This window comes from Lycium barbarum, chromosome 4 (genome assembly GCF_019175385.1).
Source record: "Lycium barbarum isolate Lr01 chromosome 4, ASM1917538v2, whole genome shotgun sequence".
NCBI lineage: Eukaryota > Viridiplantae > Streptophyta > Magnoliopsida > Solanales > Solanaceae > Lycium > Lycium barbarum.
In genome coordinates, this window is record NC_083340.1 from 114,404,529 (window position 1) to 114,411,593 (window position 7,065).

Below are 7,065 nucleotides of genomic sequence, written 5' to 3' on the forward strand. Positions count from 1 at the left end.
AACTCAATTAGACATCTAAATGCAAATTAAAACAAGTTTCGAATTTCTCGATGTCAAAATTTAGAAACCCTGAGTGATTTGTTGGAGTGTGATTGACTCTCTGGTATTGAGTCGCCTACATATCCCTTATCTTGGGAATCAAGTCACTTATATTTCGACTTAATAGGACAAAAAGGGTATCCCCTATGGGGGAATGCCTTTGTGTGTGCCAGTGTATGCCTGACCGGTTGCGGGAAATTTAAAAAGAAAACAAGAAAGGTAAGCAACTAAGTGGTGTGGCTGAGCATGAGGTGGAGCGATCTTCCAATTCCTGGACGGAGAGCTTGACTCTCATGGGCACCCTATCTCGACCGGCTGCCTGAGAAAAAGTTCAACGTTTGCTCTGCATGCGTCTGGATCTGGTTTGATCAGCCTGCTCCTCTCCTTGGTGGTTGCTAACCTACTTCCATCTGCTGGGTAACGTTGTGGTTGACCTCTCAATCTTATTTCTGCTTGTGCCATCTTGGCGTGATTTTGATTGTACCTTCTTGGTATCGTCTTTGAGTGGCGACCTTCTCACCACTGCTTAAAACTAAATGACCACCTTGGTTTTGGTTTTCCCACTCCTGCGTGGTTTTTATGGGCCTTTTAGCTATTTTCTAAAAATAGATGACTTTCTTGTTATTGTTCGCTTTGTTGAACCTCCTCCAATCTTAATTTACATGAAATGGCCCTCCCGATAGTTTTGTTTTGAATGGCCCTTTTGGCGACTTATACGACTGGCCCTCTCAGCAGTGTGGTCCTCTTGGCAGTATGGCACTCTTGGCAGTATGGCACTCTTGGCAGCATGGCCCTCTTCGTAGTATAGCCCTTTTGGCGGTACAGACCTCTTGGCAGTATGGCCCTTCTGGCTGCATAGCCCTCTAGGCAGTATGGCCATTTTGGCTATATAGCCCTCTTGGCCGCATGGCCCTCTTGGATGTTTGGATGAATGGCCCTCTTGGAAGTTTGGAAGAATGGCCCTCTTGGCAGTTTGGAGGAATGACCCTCTTGACAGTTTGGATGAATGGCTATTTTGGCATGCACATGACAGATATGGCCCCTTCGGCGAAATCGTTTTTCTTTCATCCTTTACATTTATTGTGACCCCTTTTGGTCTGATATTTGTCGTTGTGGCATTCGTCTTGTGTAGCCCTTGTGGCTAGATATTTTCCCTTATGGCCTTTCGATCATTTTAAAGCCCTTGCGGCTAGATATTTTCCCTTGTGGCATTTTTGTCCTTTACAGCCCTCGCGGCTAGATATTTTCCCTTGCGGCCTTTCGATCATTTTATAGCCCTTGCGGCTAGATATGTTCCCTTGTGGCATTTTGATCCTTTACAGCCCTCGCGGCGAGATATTTGCCCATTTGGCATTTTGATCCTTTACAGTCCTAGCGGCTAGATATTTGCCCTTGTAGCATTTTTCAACCCCTTTGATTTGGTTGTGGTTTCGAGCTTTGTTTGAAAAGTTGTCCTTCCCTGTTGCAAACAAAATAGAGTTAGAAAAATGGTCATCCTCTTGACGACACTGGAGAACTCCATCAGAAAAATGTTAATTTCCTATAAAGTTAATTCATGTTGTTGTCTTCTCTTGGATTCAGTATTGACAGATGAATTTATCTTAACATGAAAATTATTTTCATAAATAGTTGATCATAAATTACTTCAACATTTATTTGTAAAAGATATAGTTTTCAAAAATTGTTTAAGCTGACTGTCATGATGTGTGCATCTGAGTGAGGACTCTATCACCCTCTACTACGTCGGACGGTTGAAGCTTTAGGTCCCTTACGCGGAATTTTTTAGGCACTCTAAAAAATTCTACCCCAGTTTAAATCTTAATTCGGAGAACTTCGCGTTGAGTCTTGATGTAAGAAATTTTGAGGTCCACTCAAAATTTGTGCCCCAGTTTAGGGTGTTGAGTCGGTTAACTCTTAAGCTGAACTGCTGAGGGATGAAATATTGAGATTTTCCAAAAAAAAAAATTGCCCCAGTTTGAGGCTCTGGATTGGCTGACTCTTGGGCCAAACTTGCTGAAGCAATTTTTTAAGTCCATCTAAAAAATTCTGCCTAGCTAGGTATGCGGGGTAGGTTCTTTTGGCGATTCCAAACTCTCTTTGAAATCTCATCGGTGGCTTCCTAGGGGTTTCTTGGATTTTTTATTTGGTACGACTGAGCTCGAAAGAGCCCCTACGTATCCTGTCACAGCAGGAATCAGGTCAAACATAGTTCGGAATAGAGTAATTGAGTTTTCAATTTTTACTAATAATGTGATCTGGTCCCAAATGAACTACCTACGTATCCCACTGTGAGGGAAATCAGGTCATTCCGTAGTTCATATTACAAGGAAATCATTTGGGTTCTCTATTTATTACAAGCAAAGAAATAGCTATTACAAGCAAATAAATAACTAATACAATTGGAAAACGTGTCTTCACGTGTAGTACCACTTGATTGCATCTGAGTTGATTGCCTTGGACCATTTTTCGCCATTCATTTCTGCTAATATCACCACTCCTCCGGAGAGCACTTTGCGGACCACGTATGGTCCTTGCCAATTGAGTGCGAATTTTTATTGTACTCGTCTTGATGTGGGAATACTCGCTTGAGTACCATTTTCTCTATTTGGAAGAGTCGAGATCTGACTCGTTTGTTGAAGGCACGAGCTGTCCTCTGTTGGTATAATTGACCGTGACATACGACAATTATCCTCTTTTCGTCAATTAGATCCAGTTGCTCATATCGGATTCAGACCCAATCTGCGTTGTCCAACTCTGTTTCCTGAATGTTTCTCAGTGATGGTATTTCGACTTCGGCAGGTATGACTACTTCAGTACCATAGACGAATAAGTACGGAGTTTCCCCTGTCGAAGTTCGAACTGTCATACGGTATCCCAGCAATGCATAAGGCAATTGTTCATGCCAGCACTTCTAGTTATCCGTCAATTTTCCTTAATATCCTTCTGATATTCTTGTTGGCTGCTTCCACAGCTCCATTCACAGATATCCTTCATCAGGTGACTGTTCAAATTTGCTCTATTGTCTGTTATGATGGACTCTGGTATGCCGAAGCGGCATATGATGTTGTTTCGTAAAAAATCATCTACCACCTTCTTTGTCACTGATTTATGCAATGTAGTTTCCACCCATTTAATGAAGTAATCTATGGCGACCAAGATTAATCGATGTCCATTCGAGGCGGCAGGCTCGATGGGTCCAATGACATCTATTCACCAGGTAACGAACGGCCAGGGTGAGCTTATAGCATTGAGTTTTCTAGGTGGGACTCTAATTAGATCTCTGTGGATTTGGCACTGATTGCATATTTGTACAAATTTGCAGCAATCACTTTCCATTGTCATCCAGTAGTAACCCGCTCGAAGGATTTTCTTAGCTAGAACGAAACCGTTCATGTGAGGCTCATAGGTTCCAGCATGTACCTCGTCCAACAGTTTCGTGGCTTAGCGGCATCCACACATCGGAGCAACTCTAGGTCCAGCATCCGCTTGTAGAGAATTTCCTTGTTCAGGTAAAATTCGTTAGCCATTCTCCGGATAGTCTTCCTTTTGTTGCTAGTGTTATTTTTGGGATACTTTCATTTTTCCAGATACATCTTGATGTCAGTGTACCATGGCTTGCCATCGGGTTCCACTTCCATATGGGAGCAATAGGTGTGCTCTTCTCTCAGACTTATTTTCAGCGGGTCAATGTGATTGCTTTAGGGATTCTAGATCATTGATGATGGTGGATAAAGCATCGGCGAACTCGTTTTGCGCTCTCGGTGTAGGCTTGAATTTGATCTTTTTGAATTTCTTGCAAATATCTGTGCGAGGTTCACATAAGGTAAGATCTTGGCATTCTTCGCGGCACCTTAGCCTTGTACTTAATGGATCAACAAATCTGAATCACCTATGACCAACAATTCGTGGATATCCATGACTAGCGCCATTCTGAGGCCTAGGATCCAGGCCTCGAATTCTGCCATATTGTTGGTGTATCGAAAATTGAGTTTCGTCGCTATCGGGTATTATTGCCCTGTTTCTGATATCAAGAATGCTCCAATTCCTGAACCCTTATAATTAACTGGTCCATCAAAGTATAAACTCCATCCTGAATATGGCTCAGCTATGTCTTCTTCGATTGTCAACACTTCTTCGTCTGGGAAGTAGGTTCAAAGTGGTTCCAAATCTCTATCCGCTGGACTTTCTGCTAGTAAGTAGGCCAATGCTTGTCCTTTGAAGGCCTTCTATGCCATGTATATGATGTCAAATTATCTCAATAGCATCTGCCACTTTGTTAATTTCCCTATAGGCATGGGTTGGCGAAAGATGTGTTCAAGGGATCCATCTTGGATATAAGGTGAGTTGTGTATGATGACAGGTAGTGTCTCAGCTTCTGAGCTACCCATGTTAAAGCACAACACATCTTTTCCACCAGCATATATCTTGCCTCACAGACTGTGAACTTCTTTCTCAAATAGTAAATCGCATGCTCCTTCTTTCCGATTTCATCCTGTTGTCCTAACATGCATCCGAAAGTATTATCTGATACAGACAAGTACAGTAGTAATGGGATCCCGGGTTTGGGAGGCAGCAAGACCAGTGGGTTGGACAGGTACTTCTTGATGTTGTCGAATGCTTTTTGACACTCTTCAGTCCATTTTGTGGGCACATTCTTCTTTAAGAGCTTGATTATTGGCTCCACGATGATGGTGGACTAGGCTATGAACCGTCCAATGTAATTTAGCCTTACGAAGAAGGTCATAACCTCTTTTTTAGTCTTCAAAGGTGGTAGCTCTTGGAAAACTGTAATCTTTGATTGATCTAGCTCTATGCCCCTTCGGCTAACAATGAATCCCAATAGCTTTCTAGCCGATACTCCAAATGCATATTTGGTGGGATTTAACTTCAAATTGAATTTTTGGAGTCTGTCGAAGAACCTTCACAAATGTGTGGTATGGTCTGAGCTTTCCCTCGACTTGATGATGGTGTCATCGACGTATACTTCAATTACCCTATGGATCATGTCATGAAAAATGGTGGTCATAGTCCTTATGTAAGTGGTGTTGGCGTTCTTGAGAGCTAACGGCATTACTCTATATTGATACACTCCCTATGGATTGATGAAGTCTATCTTTTTTGCATTCTCTTCGCCCATCGAGATCTAATGATACCCTACGAAGCAATCCACGAATGATTATAACTCGTGCTTGGTACAATTATCAATGAGTATGTGTATGTTTGGGAGTGGGAAGTTGTCTTTGGGACTGGCCCGATTGAGATCCCAGTAGTCTACACATATTCGTATCTTCCCATCCTTCTTAGGTACTGGCACTGTCTTGGCTAACTATGTTGGGTACGAAGTCACTTCCGCTACCCCGGACTTAATCTGTTTTTCCACTTCATCCTTGATGTGGATGCTAAGATCTGGCTTGAATTTCCTGGTTTTTTGTTTGACTAGAGTAAAACCCGCATTGATTGATAGTCTATGGGACATTATACTAGTGCTCAACCCTGGCATGTCAGCATATGACCATGCAAAAATGTCCACATATTCCCTTAGCAGATTTATCTACTCCTCCTTCTGAGGTGCTTCCAGGAATGCACTTATCCTAGTTTCTTTGATGTTTTCCACGTCTCCTAGGTTTTATTGCTTCTATTTCATCCAGATTCGGCTCTTTCTCATTTTCAAACTGTTTTACCTCTTCTATAAGACCCTCAGCTAATATTGTTTCTTCGTCGTAATCCTTGTACTCTTTCTCTCCCACATCCATTCACTCACTCGTTTTGCAACATGTCATGATATTTAAGGTTGTTTTATATTTTTACTACTAAAAATTTAAGGCAAAGTAAGGTTAGTATGAAACATAAGCATAAATTAAAATAAAAGAAAAAGTTATTTTCCATAACCCGAGGCTTCATTAATTTAATTGTAAAGAAAGTATAGATTGTGCTCCTGACTCGGATCAATATCGAGTCATTTCCATTTTTGAAAACATCATGAGGTAATAAAAAGTGCAAATGGTGAGTAATCGGGCCTTAACCGATTCTCGCCAAATTTAAAGCATGAATTTATCATTTCTCTACCAAAGAGCCAAGAGCAGGGCATAGGTCTCGTTGGATAGTTGCTCGCCTAGATCAGCATCGGGAATTGTGGGCGCCTCAGTGCATTCTTCCAATACCACCAGGCAGTCTTTCTCTTGAAATAGCATCCCCAACCCTTCTTATGCACTTCCATCATCTGCCATGGGCATTCTTACTGGAAATGACTTGTACAAATTCGAAACGAGCTTGCGCAGCTTCGCAGGGTCTTTCTTCTTTCTGGTAGCTTCTGAGACCTCGTCATCATTTGGGACATACCCCAAACCAAATCGGAAGTTGTTTTGAGGAATGGGGATTGGCTCTGTGATGTCATGTAGGTCAAACATTCCTAGATCTAGCCCCGGTTCAAATCCGTATTGGAGCATAGTGGAGGCAATCATTTTGTAGACTGTGGGCATGGAAACTTCTATGAAATCTTCTCTATGGTTAGCCCCCACTAATTCCACCACATGGAAGTCTGTCCCTTTAGGAACTGCTTTGATCACCGACACCGAGTTGTTTCGGTAGTTATGGATACTACCTTCTTCGTGAATTACAACTTCATGACCATCCCATACAAATTTACAACTTGATGTAGTGAGGACGACACAACTCCTGCCATATGGATCCACGGTTTTCCCAACAAAAAGTTGTAGTTAGAAGCTATCTTCATGACTTGAAATTCAGTGATGAAATCCGCAGGCCCCATTTTGACACGAAGATCGATTTCCCCGATGGGGTCACACTGAGTTCCATCAAATGCTCTTATGTTCATGCGACTTTGAGAATCTTGCCAAGATCATAACCGAATCGGCCGAGAGTGGATTCAAGGAAAATATTGAGGCCTACTCCATTGTCAATTAGAACTCGAGTTACCACTTTGTATCGGCACATGATGGTGATACGTAGTGCTTTGTTGTGTGTTGTGCCTTCTTTGGGTAGCTCTTTACTAGTGAAAGCAATCTG